Here is a 17,381-nt window from a genome sequence, read left to right on the forward strand (position 1 = left end):
CATTTTGATGTGCAAGCAAACCTTTTTTACTCACAGGAAAAACTTTTTGGTTTAAAAGCAAAACATTTTGATTCAAAAGGAAAACATTTGTGATTTTGTCAAATTATGGGCACCATATTGGATACTATCATCAGATGTCTCGCAAGTGTAACCCATAGACTGTATAATATTAATGGACAGAGCATATTTGACGTCACCCATTGGTTTGTGGAGATCTGCTATGAGTCGTCGAGTTTGCCGTTACGGGTGCAGCCATCCTGGTTGCAGATGTGACGATTTTAGACGAGAGGGAGGAGTGAGGGGGGAGCCCTTACTCTCTACGTTACGTTACACACTTTCACTGTCAACCACAATATAGCCACCCCCTAAAACACCCCCTGCTTTATCACCGATTTTAAAATCAACGAGAAATTCAAATTCAAACATGAACATTCTGTGTTGCAGAAGACTTAAAACTATCGATTGAGACCATAAACTCATTATGAAAATGTTTACTGAGGTAATAAATCAAGTGAGAAGTGGGTCACTTTCTCATAGACTTCTATAGAAACCAACCTCCTTTTGCAACCGCACAGTCTATGGTGTAACCCTATGGGGCGAATAAAAAATGCGCTTGTAGTGAGTGACCACATTGCCTAATAAGTCTCTGACCAGTGTTTACCTTTCTTTTTCTCTTCAGTCTCCGGGTCCTGACGTAGTTCATCCATCGCCGAGGACAGGTTAAACTTACTCAATGGCAAAAATTGTAACTGTAACTAGTGCTGCATTGTAATGTACTGCATTGTTAAGCTATTGTTATTATTATTATTATTATTATTAAAAAATAAACCCTTATCGTAGCCTAAGACGTTATGTGATTCATAACTTACCTGCGCTACAAACACACGATTTCTGTACTTCCAAAAATGTCATGACTAGCAATTGAACTCTTAACAAAGGTAATACACGATAAGACAATGATAATGCGACCGACAGCATCCGGGTAAAAAGTGTGTTTTGGTCAGGTGTAAATCGCGGTAGGACAGGAAAATAAAAGATCAATAATAAAAATCTTGGTTCTAAATCAAAATCAGACTAGCTTAAATTCAAGTCATGACTATGGCATGGTATTACTATATTTGTTCTATGTAATTTGTTATCATAAATCAAAGAGAGAAATTGACATTTACCTCACACAATGAGTAGTCACTTGCCCTCCAGTTTGCTCTTTTCACCTTCAGCTCTCACACTTTTCACCTTTTTGGATCACAGGGGAACTTGTGAAATCTTTTCCTGCTCAGTCATTCATTGCAGCTAAACGCGCAACAGTAGGGTATTTTTTCAGTCATTTATGCCATTGTTTTAATAATTTATTACATTTGTCCACTAGTCCCTGCACTATGTCAGTGGGAATCAGATGAATGTTAATATCCAACATGGAGTCCACGAAACACGTGACCATCTCGGAACCAATTGCATAACTGGATAGCTCAGAACATTCGATTCCCTAGTTGGCCAAACTCTCTCTATATACAGCTCTGGTCTGGAGTATGTTTTCCGGATGGTTTTCTTATTAGTCAGTCCTTTTAAAGTTTCAAAATACAATTTCATGTCATTTTAAAATTGGTGAATATTCGGTTTTCTTTCAGACCATTTACATTTATGGATATAAAATTTTCCAAATAAAATTAAAAGATTCAAAATGAAAACATGGTATTTATCCAAATCATTTCCTTTATAGTAAAAGATAATGTCTCTACTTTGTAATTTTATCCTAGAGCCACACAATACATGAAATACATCCTCCACATCAATCCAGAGCAATCTGACAAAAACATTCACAAAACAAATAGAGCTCAACAGTCCCGCCCCTCCTCCGAGAGACCTTGGGTTCCAGAAGTAAATTTCCCATTCGTTTCTCCCATTGACGTCTGAAAAAATCCGTACATAAAGAGTTTTAGACCATGCCTTAGGCTAACCAGCTACGACGTGACTCATAAGCATACAACATATCATTTTGAGTGAAAAAATAAACAGAAAATCCAAAAATAGTCAAAGGTACAAGACTATGTACATATTTTCATTATCGAGTGAAGGAACTACTCATCCCATAAACCACCGCGCACCACTGAATAAAGGAAGCTACGATAGTTTAGCTAACAGCTAATTCGGCTAACCGCTAGCTGAGATAGCATGTAAGACCATCAATATAAAACCAGAAAATAACCATTAAAAATATACCAGCTGTTATGTCAGCTGTAGCCTGCTTTACCCAGTGTTTAGTTTGAGTTAATGTTATTTTAGACTGAATCAAACTGTCAATAATAAAAATAAAACTTTTATTGCAGAACCAGGTCCATACAAACACACAATACAGCATAAAAAACATAAAAGAGATACAAAAATACACAACAACTACACATCAACCTATAGGATATACAGGCTATTGCACCAATGCTGTCTTAACCTGGAAGTGTATCTATAACAGCTTTTCACAGGGCTGACTAGAGCTTCAATTATGTGGTTCTCTGACTTGTCCAGGCGACACATGAAACTAAACATCAGCTGTCTTAAGAGTGCCTCACAGGTTGGCACTCTAGTGGACACAAACAAATGGCTGGCACTATGCCACCTAGGGACACGGAGCAGCAGCCTCAGTGCATCATTGTATGCTACCTTGAGCCTCTGCATACTTTTTTTCTTATAGTTAGACCACAATTGAGCAGTGTATAGCGGTGTGATGTAAGTTCTAAACAACACTTCACAGAATCAGAGCACATGGAAAACTTCCTTATAAGCATGTTAGCCTGAGAGTAAATTTTACAGCGCTGTCGGTAAAGGTCTTTGTCATCTGTCCAGTCATCGGATATGACATGACCTAAATATTTAATTTCCTCACACACAGTAAGAGGACTATCTGACAAATAAAAGGTCGGAAAATTTGATTTCCTGTCCTCATCGCTTCTAACTATCATTATGTGACTTTTCTTAGCATTATACTTTATGTCATAATCAAGGCCATACTGAGAGCACACCTTCAGCATCTGCTGCAGCCCAGCACTATATGGACAGAGCAGGACCAGGTCGTCTGCATACATAAGATGATTAACAATATTGTTGCCCACAAGACAACCGGTTTTTAACCTATTTAGCTGATTTGATAATTCATCCATATAAACATTAAATAAAATAGGAGATAGAATTCCTCCTTGCCGCACTCCGTTACTAACACAGAATGGAGCAGATACAACATTATCCCATTTAACCTGAAATGTTTGGTGGGCATACCAAAACGCTAAAATTCTCACTAAAAATTTAGGGGCACCTCTATCTAGCAATTTTTCAAAAAATCGTTCATGATTAATTCTATCAAATGCCTTTGACGCATCAATAAAACATAGGAATACAGATGAATTTAGACCTGTGTACCTGGACACAATCTCTTTAAACAAGATACAATATAGCAGCTGCTCCGAAATAACTAATAACAATAACATAAGACATAACAGAGAACACCATGAACCAGACAACCATTAAAGCACATGGAAAGTAGAGGGCAGAGCTTATGGCTGGCATATTTTAGATGTTTTGCAGTAATACAATCCATACCGCAGGCTTTATTGTTATCCAACGTATGAATAGCATCATAAATGTCCAATGCCCTAACGATCATATCTGCTGAGAAATCAATATGTTCATGATTGATTTTAACTGAATTACTTTTAAGACAATTAAACAGGTCACTGTAATGCTTACGCCAAAGCTCAGCTATTGTTTCTGGGCCACCAACCCCTTCAATATCAACCGGTAAGGTTGTTTTATTATTATTCATTACTTTAACCTCCTTCCAAAAGTCATTAAGGTTATTATTCTGTAGCTTTCTAGCTAACGAGTCTGATCTCATCGTGTTTTCATTTTTCTTAATAAAACGGAGTGCATACTTAACTTTAGCATTTGTCAATTTTTTCCTATCCAACAATACCCCATGTCTAGGCCTACCTGCCTCTGACCAGAGTCTAAAGGCCTCTCTTGCCTCAGCATACTGCTCAGCCACAAACTCATTCCACCCAGGTCTGATGTTAAGTCCCTTACATTTACCTTTACAAAAGGGTTCACTAGAAGCATTAAGACATTTCACAATATCATCATACATGGCACAAAGTTTTTCAGCATGCTGCACATCCTTACAAATCATGTCAGCTAGCGGTTAGCCAAATTAGCTGTTATCTAAACTAACGTTAGCTTCCTGGTGGAGGCTAACGGCAGAAGCGTGGAACAGATCGTGAATCGTGCAGTGTCGTAAATCCTCGTAAAACAGGATTATCATCTTGGGCATGCGCATGACGGATTTTGCGGCGGTACCCCCTCCTCACCAGTATGAATTCCACCAATCAGAGGCATCACTGTGAGATTGTGGGATTGTTCAGGATTGTGGGTAATGGAGTACTTATCCAAGACATTGCAAATGAAGACATTATCTCAAAACAAGGTTGGTGCCCCATGAACTTTTGGCATCTGTATGATCATATACAATCGCTTAGTCATGTCGTAGCTGGTTTTAAGTCTACCATCGACGATTACGACTTTATGGCTTATACTCCAATTGTCAATGGAGAAATTGCATTGTATTTTTACTTCTGTAACCCGTTGTGGTTCTGTTGAGCTCTATGTGCAATCGTCTCTGTGAAAACACCACAAAATATGCAGGATTCAGAAAGATCAGATTTCTTTCAAATCTGATTTTTTGGGTAGATGCAATGGATAATTTTGAAATATACTTCATTTACTTTATTACTAACAACATATTTATTATAATAGATCCAAATCAAATTCCAATTGTTATTCCCACATTGGTTATTCCAATAGTATTTGCATCGAGCAACTGTGGGGCAATGTGTCAAATGTCTAAAATATCTATTATTGCACTTTTTATCCTTTATGTCAATGCCATTTAATAAAACATGCTCTAAATGTTGACTGGTCATTAGACACATTACTACCCTGCAGCAGTCTTACATAACCCGTGGGTACAGCATCAAATACTATGCTATATTCTCATGCAATTATTGGCATATTAAACTTCATTAACAATTCTGATTATGTAAGTAAGTGACCATTGTCATTAATCAACTGCGAAATCAATAAAATATTGTTTTGGACCCAATTGGGATAAACTATGGACTTGTTGTTATACTTTACATCTTTATTTTTCCATATTCAATGTTTGTGGGGTGAAAAATTGTGTTTATAAATAAGAAGCCAACATAAAAGAACCTGTCTAATAGCTGAAGAATGATTTTATCAATATCAAAACTGCACTTTAGTAAGAATTCAATACCCCCAACTGTTTGAAAAATTAAGCTTGGAATGAAATACCACAGTTTATCTTTATTTTTTTTATATAATGTTAAATCCAGTTCACCTTGAAACTTATATTAGATGTATGGAAATCAAGAACATTCAAACCTCCTTGATTGTATGGATTACATAAAGTATTTTTGTTTAAATAGTGAGGCTTATTTTTCCAATGAAATTGAATAATGTAGAATCAATTTTCTTAATAAATGTTTTGGAACATCTAAAGCCCTATTCGCACGGGATAAGTATTACCTGGTGACCTCCGGTCATTTGTAATAATTGCGGAGGTTGTCTGTGATCTTAATCCCGTGCGAATCGGTCATGTCTGTAATTTGTAAAGTAATAATTCCCCCGCAAATGACCTACCATATTTCGCTGAAAACGGAGGTCCTGTGATAATATTAGTCCCGTGCGAATCGGCATCTCTGCTTTGTCCAGGATTTGGCGGGGCTTTTTTGTTTTTTCAAGGTACCTATTTCCTTCTTTTGCGCCTTTTTATCCATCTTTGGCGAAGAATGGAGGGTGCATTGGAGTGTTTTGACAGTGTTTTGGGTGCTGGGTCATGTTGCTATACATCATATACAATTTGCAGAAAGAGAAAGATGAAAACCACCACAAGTGCGAAGACAAAAAGAATGATTAGATGGCGATGGATGACATGTATAGCAGCATGCGGTAAATATATTTTTTATGTTTGTATCATACATATAGAGATAACAACAAGACATCTCCAAGCAATAGCTTATCAAAAATAATGCACAATCAACGCGGGGGGCTCACTTCATAATTAGAGGTTAATGTTACAAATAAATCAAGCGTAAAGCTTGAGCTAATAGATTTTAACCTGGTGAAATGTTTAGTTTTATCCATCTAACCCACGTTTTCACACCAGATGGGACTTCAGCAGAACCTAGCTGACTGCGTCAAATGCAATCGCCGGGGTGTCAACGCTGATGAACCCCAATTAGCACTCTAATCACAGACAGACATAGACCCAATTCTACTTCCTGCACTAATTCACGAAGAAAAGACAAAAACTCAATTTAAACTTAAAAGGAAGATCCTGATCGGACTCACCCCAAAACGAGATGGCAATTGCACCCCCCCACAAACACGAGTGCAGTGAACATACCTGTTGTTTTGTGTGTGTGTGGTGTGGTGGGTGTGGTGGTGACAGATAAGTGCAAGCTCGTGGGAGAATGTATGCGCTGCTATGTACTGGGTGATTATAACCCACACCAGGCCCCCCAAACCATAAGCACAAAGGTCTGAGTCACACCATGCAGAGGGGAGCGACACAGGGGTGGGGAAGGGAGGAGAAGTCGCGGTTCGGACGATGACTGACAAACCGGTTGAAATTGTATTGTGTGTGTGTGTGCGCGTGTGTGTCCTCGAGATCTTACCACACACAAACACACGTAGCAGAGCTACCCACACCCATGTTTCTACTGTTGCTTAATGTCAGTAAATTCGAGTAAAATCACAGGCTTCGCTTATCCCGTTCGAATGCGCCAGATGAAACTCAGACGTGGGTGGGTAATTTATAATTCACACGAGGTCCCTAGATAATACTTATCCCGTGCGAATAGGGCTTTTGACTTTGGACGGATAAACTACTCTGGATAATCCGTTTTGGATAAAAGTACCCAACCTTTGAGTGATAAATCTCTCATGAGCCATCTATCAAATTTATTTTTAACTTTTGGAATGAGAGCTTGAAAATTGGATCTGATAGTCAGAATTTTTAAAATATTAATTCCTAAGTATGTTACTTCCTCTTTAACAGGAATACCCTCAAATTCTGTTGTATGTATATGAGTGGAAAAAGGGTAAATCTTTTTAATATTTAACGCTAATCGTGAAATTTTAGAGAACACATTAAGACAATAACTTTTTTAACCTGAAATTCATCTTTTAAGAAAATAGCTGTATCATCAGCTAGCTGGCAATATTGTATTTCTTTCGCTACAACGTTAATGCCTTGAAAGTTCTCATTGTACAAATGTAAGGCCATTGCTTGCATTACTAAGAGAAACAATAATGGGGCTGCAGGATCTCCTTTTTTTACACCACGGGATATGTTGAATCTATAAGTTGTTCCCCACAGAAGTTTAACTGAACTATTGCAGTCACTATACAAAGTTTGTATTGCTCTTTTGAAGTATTGACCGAAACCAAAAATTCTAAACACACCAAATAAAAGACTATGCTTTACAGTATCAAAGGCTTTGTATATGTCTATGAATAAAATGTAGCTGTTTTCTGTTATGTAATCCTTATAGTCAATCAAATCTAAAATCAAACAAATATTATTACTAATGTGCCTTCCTTGCATAAATCCAGACTGGCAGTCATCTGTAATTGTGTCTAGACATGCCTTGAGTCTTTGTGCAAAGATGTAAGAGAATAATTTTAAATATGATCTTGAAATACCTTGTAAAATTCACCAGTGAGGCCATCATTATGTGGGGCTTTATCATCTTTCAGTTTACTAATATTCTTTTTTAATTCATAGAGTAACAGCGCTTGATCACAGATGTCTTTTTGAGTTTAGTCAATGGCTCGTGCCTCATTTGCTATAGAGATGAAAAAATCTGATGTGTTAAGACTGTCAATTTGCCCGGAATATAATTTTTTCCTCTCTGGGAACCATCACCTTATCGTGGTGGAGAGGTTTGTGTGTCTCTATGAACCTGAGGGCTGTGTTGTCTGGAGCTTTGTGCTCCTGGTAGGGTCTCCCAAGGCAAAGTGGTCTCAGGTGAGGGGACAGACAAAGAATGGTTCAAAAACCCTATGAGTGATCGAGGTAGAGATGGAGTGACCCTGCCCGGAGGAAGCCCTGGACCCCCATCTCTCCATCCCATGGGCCCACCACCTGTGGGAGGAACCGCTGGGGTCAGGTGCCTCGACAGACCAGACCCGGGCAGCAGACGCTGGCTTTGGGGATGTGGAATGTCACCTCTCTGTGGGAGAAGGAGCCAGAACTGGTGCAGGAGGTGGAGCGCTACCAGTTAGATCTGGTTCGGCTTACCTCTACGCACAGTCTCGGTTCTGGAACCATACTCCTGGATAGGGGTTGGACTCTTTTCTTCTCCGGAGTTGCCCAGGTTGTGAGGCGCTGGGCAGGTGTGCGCTACATTGGAGTACAGGGGTATCACACTTCTCAGCCTCCCTGATAAAGTCTACTCTAAGGTGCTGGAAAGGAGGGTCCGGCCGATAGTCGAACCTCAGGTTGAAGAGGAACAATGTGGATTCCGTCCTGGTCGTGGAACAATGGACCAGATCTTCACTCTCGCAAGAATCCTGGAGGGAGCCTGGGAGTATGCCCGTCCGGTCTACGTGTGTTTTGTGGATTTGGAGAAGGCGTATGACCGGGTTCCCCGGGAGATACTGCACCGGGAGGTGCTGCAGGAGTATGGGGTGAGGGGATTCTTCTCAGGGCCATCCAATCTCTGTATGACCAAAGTGAGAGCTGTGTCCGGTTTCTCGGCAGTAAGTCGGACTCGTTTCAGGTGAGGGTTGGCCTCCGCCAGGGCTGCGCTTTGTCACCAATCCTGTTTATAACATATTTGGATAGGATATCAGGGCATAGTCGGGGTTGGGAGGGGTTGCAGTTTGGTGGGCTGGGGATCTCATCGCTGCTCTCTGCAGTTGATGTAGTCCTGATGGCATCATTGGCCTGTGACCTTCAAATCTGAGGCCATGGTTCTCAACAGGAAACCGATGGAGTGCCTACTCCAGGTAGGGAATGAGTCCTTACCCCAAGTGAAGGAGTTTAAATACCTTGGGGTTTTGTTCGCGAGTGAGGGGACAATGGAGCGGGAGATTGGTCGGAGAATCGGCGCAGCAGGTGCGGTATTACATTCAATTTATCGCACCGTTGTGACAAAAAGGGAGCTGAGCCAGAAGGCAAAGCTCTCTACCTACCGGTCAGTTTTCGTTCCTACCCTCACCTATGGTCATGAAGGCTGGGTCATGACCGAAAGAACGACTTCCAGAGTACAAGCGGCCGAAATGGGTTTCCTCAGGAGGGTGGCTGGCGTCTCCCTGAGAGATAGGGTGAGAAGCTCAGTCATGGAGGAGCTCGGAGTAGAGCCGCTGCTCCTTTGCGTCGAAAGGAGCCAGTTGAGGTGGTTCGGGCATCTGGTAATGATGCCCCCTGGGCGCCTCCCTAGGGAGGTGTTCCAGGCACGTCCAGCTGGGAGGAGGCCTCGGGGAAGACCCAGGACTAGGTGGAAGGATTATATCTCCAACCTGGCCTGGGAACAAGATCCCCCAGTCAGAGCTGGTTAATGTGGCTCGGGAAAGGGAAGTTTGGGGTCCCCTGCTGGAGCTTCTCCCCCCACGACCCGATACCGGATAAGCGGACGAAGATGGATGGATGGATGGATAATTTTTTTTTTATAAAATTCTTCCACAAAATTCAAGATTTCAGGGGGATGTTCAGATATCTGCTCTTTAATCTTAAATTTATGTACATATATTATTAAGAGTGGCATTTGTTTTTGCTAAACAATGAAAATATTTAGTGTTCCTTTCACCATGTTTCATCCACCTCCGTCTGGACCTGATAAAAGCCCCCGTACTAAATATTGATATACATTTTCCAACTCAGATTGTAATTTGGTTAATTTATTGATATCTGTTTGAGACATGTTGTCTTTTTCATAAATATAAATTATAATCTTAAGTATTCTATCTTGTTCACAACTTTTCTCTTTTGCTAATTCTTTACCCCTTTTAATTGCCATATTCCGAATCAGAAATGTTGTATATTCTAGTGTTGACCTCACATTTTTTCTTCTTGAGCTCTACTCCAGTTTTCATTTATAATTTCCTTGGCTTTTTCTTTAAAGATTTTATCACATAAAAGTGTATTGTTCAAGTTCCAGAAATTTGGATTACATCTAATTAACTGGTTCTTTGTATGTAATGTTAAAGATATAATTTTGTGATCAGTGAAGATTAAAGGTTATAGTTTGACTTCTTTTACTTTATCTATTAATTAATTTGATATAAACCAAAAGTCAATCCTAGATCTTTTTGGAAAATCTTCGTTATTCCAAGTGAACTGGATTTGATCTGGATTATTTACTCTCCACATGTCATAGCAATTAATATGCAACTAACAGTACTAACAGTAGTTTAGCATTAGCAAGGTATTCAGTAAAGTATAATTTCATTTTCAAATTCCTCAAATAACATTGTGTTTCTTGGGCTGTTATTATAGCCGCATATGTTACCCAGAATGAAAATATCATCCATAAATTCAGAAACTAAAATAATCCACCTTCCAGAATCATGAGCAACTGTTTTAAGTACTTTTCCCTGAAAGGATCCTTTCAGAATAGCTACACCAGCAGAGTTATTATTACCATAAGCAATCCATATGTTATCTCCCCATTGACTTTTCCAAAAATTTTAATCTGAAGCTAAGGTATGCGTTTCTTGAAGAAAATAATAATCTGCCTTAAAACTCTTATAAAATTCATCATTTTGGATGGACATGTCTCTCCCTAAAAGCTCCTATTTATTTTAACCATGCTTTTACACCTTCCTTATTAGACACGTCATTTCTGAACTGGTGGAAATTAGGTATTAAGTTTTTCTACAACCTCTACTCTGATGGTGTTTTATCTTCCTTTGACCAGCTCTGTAGCCAATTTAACCTTCCCAAAAGTAACTTCTTCCGCTATCTTCAGATCAGAGACTTTCTGCGTAAAACACTACCCGTGTTTCCAACACTGCCACATGCAACCCGGTTGATGTGCTTGTAGAGCATACTGCAGCATTTAGGAGCATCATTTCCATAATATACAATAAGCTCACACAGGAGCGTCATTCTCAGCTTCCCTCTCTAAAGGCTGATTGGGAATTTGATTTGGGTGAAATCATCACTGATGATATGTGGCTCTCAATCCTGCAAAGAGTACGTGGTTCATCGATATGTGCTAGGCACAGCCTAATGCAATGTAAACTTTTGCACCGCTCGCACCGGACCAACCAAAAACTTTCAAGACACTTCCCAAATATTAGTCATGTATGTTATCAGTGTTGTTCATGCCCTACCACTCACACTCACATGTTTTGGGCTTGCAGCACACTTAATGACTTTTGGTCTTTGATTTTTGGGGCGGTCTCAGATTGCATAGGTGCAGGTATAACCATCAGTCCCTGCCCATTCATGGACATTTTTGGTGTCTCCCCAGATCATCTTGGTCTGTCTAAAACAAAGTCAGATTCCATTGCTTTTGTGACTTTTATTGCAAGACATCTGATCTTACTTAAGTGGAAAGATCATCACCCTCCCACTTTTACACACTGGACTGTAGATGTGTTGTATTTTCTTAAATTAGAAAAGATAATACATTATTTAAGGGGCTTTGTTAACAGATTTTTTGAGTTGTGGAACCCATTTATCAGCCATGTTAAAGAGAAAATCGAGCTACCTGCAATGTAAGTTATTCCACCTCATGCTTATTGCTTAACAATGAACTTCATCTCTGTGGGAACAGTCATTCTGTGTAGTCATTGTCTAGTCTTGTGTTGTGCTGTGTTTGTTTGTTTTTGTTTTTTTGTTTGGCAGAGAGGTACTCTGATGCGTTGTCTATACTATTCTGTTTGTATTATGTTGTTATTTTAAAAAAATAAAAAATAGCCTTTGTCTTTATCTGTTCTCGTATACCCCTTACATTAAATTAACAAAGTGACAAAGAAAAGTTGAACAATAGAGCAGAAAAGTATCTAGAAAAACTAGTGTTAAATTAACCTTATGCAAAATGCTTTTCTTTACCTTTGAATATTAATAAATTGCTACAAACATGCATGAGATTATATTCCTCTGACCCCTGAGACTGTGCTTTCCTAACATTGAGAAAATAATTTTTGGGATTAAAGTGCCTTAAAAAGTGAAATCTCAATATTTCAATTACTTTTGTTTTTTATTTTAGATTAGATTATGCTTCAGAACTATGTTTTCAACAAAGCATAAATGTAACTTTTCATATTTGTTTCCACCCCAGTTGTGTGGAGTTTATTTTCCATCAACTATTACACTCTGATTTCTTTACCATCAACGAAGGCTCTGGCGCCAACAAAGAAGGCTTTTTTCCCCTGCTTGCGTGCATCTTCAATCCATGGCCAGTGTGTTGCGCGCTTTCTTGTCTTTTGAGGTCAAATCTTATCTAAATTTCAGTTTCTTTATCTTGAGGAACTCACTCCTTTGCACATTTCCACAACATTTCTTTCGTCGATCGGGATGTAAATCTTATCACTGGCCTAGTTTTTGTGCCCTCTCTCCTTCCAATTCTGTGGCTCACGTCAACGTGGTAGACCGTATAGCCACACACACACACACACACATACAAACACTATTACAATGGTTTATCTCGTTCATCTTATCTTCCATTACTATTATTCTCTTTTGATGGTCATCACTGACTTGTTTGACCATTGTAATCTCTTCTTTTCTAGGATATTCTGGGAGTGGAGGTACTTCTGTTATGTAATCCTTATAGTCAATCAAATCTAAAATCAAACAAATATTATTACTGTTGTGCCTTCCTTGCATAAATCCAGACTGGCAGTCATCTGTAATTGTGTCTTGTTTCTTTGTGCAAAGATTTGAGAGAATAATTTTAAATATCTTGAAATACCTTGTAAAATTCACCAGTGAGACCCAATTACGTCGGGGTTTTATTATCTTTCAGTGTACTAATATTCTTTTTAATTAAAGTGCAGATGTGAGTTGCGCATGTTCAGATTTGAACGTCTTACAGAAATTTGTGAAATACCAAAATAATAAAGCATTACACTTTACATACAATAACAGAAGATGGTAATCATTTCAAAAACGTTTTAGCTATCTATGATTGTTTGATTGCTAATGTTAGGTCAAAACACCATTCAAGTGACAGCCTTTGTTGTGTTTGATTGCTAACTTGTAGCTAGCAGTCATTTCAAAAACATTTTAGCTATCTATGATTGTTTGATTGCTATTGTTAGCTCAAAACACCATTCAAATGACAGCCTTTGTTGTGTTTGATTGCTAACTTGTAGCCAGCAGTAGCAGTCATTTCAAAAACGTTTTAGATATGATTGTTTGATTGCTAACGTTAGCTCATAGACTGTGCGTTAGCTCAAAAAGCCGTTAGCATCTTGGAGGCTACTTGTCGCAAAGTGTCACAACATCTGCACTCATCGCAAAGTGACGCATGCGCGACACAAATCTGCACTCAACTCACATCGGGCAGTGACACTCCCGTTAGCTTGTTCGTCTTCATTGTTGTCAGTTGTCCGAGTTAGCTAGCACGACTCCCGATAGCTGGTTCGCCTTTGTTGTCAGTTGTCGTAGTTAACTAGACTCCCATTAGCTTGTCCCAATTGGTTTTGCAGTAAATGTAGAACATACATGGTCAAAAAATGGTCAATGAGAGTCAAAAGCTGTTTGCTTCAAGTAAATTCCACTTTGAAGGTGACAAAAAAACATATAAAAGTTGTTTGACCATTGTAATCTCTTCTTTTCTAGGATATTCTGGGAGTGGAGGTACTTCTGTTATGTAATCCTTATAGTCAATCAAATCTAAAATCAAACAAATATTATTACTGTTGGGCCTTCCTTGCATAAATCCAGACTGGCAGTCATCTGTAATTGTGTCTTGTTTCTTTGTGCAAAGATTTGAGAGAATAATTTTAAATATCTTGAAATACCTTGTAAAATTCACCAGTGAGACCATCATTACGTGGGGTTTTATTATCTTTCAGTGTACTAATATTCTTTTTTAATTAAAGTGCAGATGTGAGTTGCGCATGTTCAGATTTGAACGTCTTACAGAAATTTGTGAAATACATAAAATAATAAACGTTTCTCTTTACATACAATAACAGAAGATGGTAATCATTTCAAAAACGTTTTAGCTATCTATGATTGTTTGATTGCTAATGTTAGGTCAAAACACCATTCAAGTGACAGCCTTTGTTGTGTTTGATTGCTAACTTGTAGCTAGCAGTCATTTCAAAAACATTTTAGCTATCTATGATTGTTTGATTGCTATTGTTAGCTCAAAACACCATTCAAATGACAGCCTTTGTTGTGTTTGATTGCTAACTTGTAGCCAGCAGTAGCAGTCATTTCAAAAACGTTTTAGCTATGATTGTTTGATTGCTAACGTTAGCTCATAGACTGTGCGTTAGCTCAAAAAGCCGTTAGCATCTTGGAGGCTACTTGTTGCAAAGTGTCACATCTGCACTCATCGCAAAGTGACGCATGCGCGACACAAATCTGCACTCAACTCACATCGGGCAGTGACACTCCCGTTAGCTTGTTCGTCTTCATTGTTGTCAGTTGTCCGAGTTAGCTAGCACGACTCCCGATAGCTGGTTCGCCTTTGTTGTCAGTTGTCGTAGTTAACTAGACTCCCATTAGCTTGTCCCAATTGGTTTTGCAGTAAATGTAGAACATACATGGTCAAAAAATGGTCAATGAGAGTCACAAGCTGTTTGCTTCAAGTAAATTCCACTTTGAAGGTGAGAAAAAAACATATAAAAGTTTAGCAACGCAATTTCCTGACTGTTGCTGCCGCCATCTTTTCCAGCCTCTCAGGTCACTCCCCCTCAGGTCTGGAGGATGTGATGTTAGCTGTTCACTGAATATGACATGTAAAACCCACCCATTTCTAGCACTTATGGTAATTGTTTGATTGCTCCTGGGTGGATCCACTTTCATCCTGATTTGCAAGTAGCCTGGACCACAACTATGCAAATGAGGAGAGGTCAACTCGACGCCCTGCTTCTCGAAAGTCGCTGCGACGCTACCAGAATGATTTGCCTGGCTGCTCACATAGACAATGAATGGAAAGTGTGGATATGACGCTTCCCAGTGTACACGTACCATTATCCTAGCTTGGATCCCGGCTTGCTTGACTCGCTTCTGCTTCCCCTTGCATCGCCGCCTGTGCATCCTCTCTGCCAGGCAGGCTGTTTCACTCCACTGAGCTCTTGCGACGGTCTTTTAAACGCAGAATCTGTTACATTTTTGGGGATGGTTTGTTTTGGGCCAAAACTGTTCACAAACTTGAACAATTTTTTTTAAAAAGGGCAGCGGCAAGTACCTACACGTTGCACCTTTTTTAAATTATCATATCTTAGAATGAGCTATATGAAGTGCCGCAGACTGATTCAGGAAAAAATATCTTTCATAGTTACATTGTTATAGTTGGAATGACAAACTTTCTGGACTTCAAACATTGCCTAATTAAACCGTAAATTGCAGTAACCCTTTGTTGGGCATTTCCTCCTCTGTGTCCCCCCTTTTGGAACAATGTGTCTAACACCAAATAAAAGACCTATATATCCCAGCACGTTCGTTAAATTGGAATAACATTGATCCTAAGCAAGAGCCAAATAAGACGATAAGATAAAGAGAAATACATTCGTTAAATCAGTCAAGCATCAGAGTTTCAATATACAGATTTGTGGGATCACAAAGCACGCAGAAACTGTTTTCCTAGCAACAGACAAAAAGCCAGAGATGATCCACGTATCTCTAGACTGTCAGACCTCGTGAGCCCTTATCTATAGGCTACTTCTCCTCATCTCTTACACTTTCTTTCTTGGGCCCCCTCTTTTCTCCAGCACAGGGAGTGTTATCTTCACACAACACATGCCAGGGTCGAGGCCACTGTGCTGTATCTCATCTTAATTTACTCTCACGCAAAGCGGTGCATTCTGTTCCTGTTTCGCTTATTATTATTACTCAATGTACTTTGCTCGAGGCCACTGTGACCCTAACTATCTTATGCTTACCACTTAAGCTAAACCATCTGTGCGTCAGAGTTTCCTTTGTTTGGGGAATCACCGTGTCTATGACAACACACAACTCAATAAGCAATAAGCATACACCAAAACACAGTTGGTCTCTTATGGAAACCTTTTACATTCTTATTATATGTATGTGAAATTACTAAGAACATTATTCTACACCTTACACACCATATACCAATACGCCCTCTATGTTAGAGGCAGAGCCCGAGGATGACGGGGGATTGTCGTCGATTTCCCGGGCGGAAGTCACTGATGTAGTCAAACAACTCCACAGTGGCAAAGCCCCGGGGATTGATGAGATCCGTCCAGAAATGCTCAAGGCTCTTGGTGTGGAGGGGCTGTCCTGGTTGACACGTCTCTTCAACATTGCGTGGAAGTCTGGAACAGTGCCAAAGGAGTGGCAGACTGGGGTGGTGGTTCCCCTTTTTAAAAAGGGGACCAGAGGGTGTGTGCCAATTACCGGGGTATCACACTTCTCAGCCTCCCTGGTAAAGTCTACTCCAAGGTGCTGGAAAGGAGGGTTCGGCCGATAGTCGAACCTCAGGTTGAGGAGGAACAATGCGGATTCCGTCCTGGTCGTGGAACAACGGACCAGCTCTTCACTCTCGCAAGGATCCTGGAGGGAGCCTGGGAGTATGCCCAACCGGTCTACATGTGTTTTGTGGATTTGGAGAAGGCGTATGACCGGGTCCCCCGGGAGATACTGTGGGAGGTGCTGCGGGAGTATGGGGTGAGGGGGTCTTTACGAGGGCCATCCAATCTCTGTATGACCAAAGTGAGAGCTGTGTCCGGGTTCTCGGCAGTAAGTCGGACTTCGTTTCAGGTGAGGGTTGGCCTCCGCCAGGGCCGCGCTTTGTCACCAATCCTGTTTGTAATATTTATGGACAGGATATCGAGGCGCAGTCGGGGTGGGGAGGGTTGCAGTTCGGTGGGCTGGGGATCTCATCGCTGCTCTTTGCAGATGATGTGGTCCTGATGGCATCATCGGCCTGTGACCTTCAGCACTTACTGACGGGTTGGTTTGCAGCCGAATGTGAAGCGGTTGGGATGAGGATCAGCACCTCTAAATCTGAGGCCATGGTTCTCAGCAGGAAACCGATGGAATGCCTTCTCCAGGTAGGGAATGAGACCTTACCCCGCTTGAAGGAGTTCAAGTACCTTGGGGTTTTGTTCGCAGTGAGGGGACAATGGAGCGGGAGATTGGTTGGAGAATCGGCGGAGTG

The sequence above is a fragment of the Perca fluviatilis genome, chromosome 2, assembly GCF_010015445.1.
Source record: "Perca fluviatilis chromosome 2, GENO_Pfluv_1.0, whole genome shotgun sequence".
Classification (NCBI taxonomy): Eukaryota; Metazoa; Chordata; class Actinopteri; order Perciformes; family Percidae; genus Perca; species Perca fluviatilis.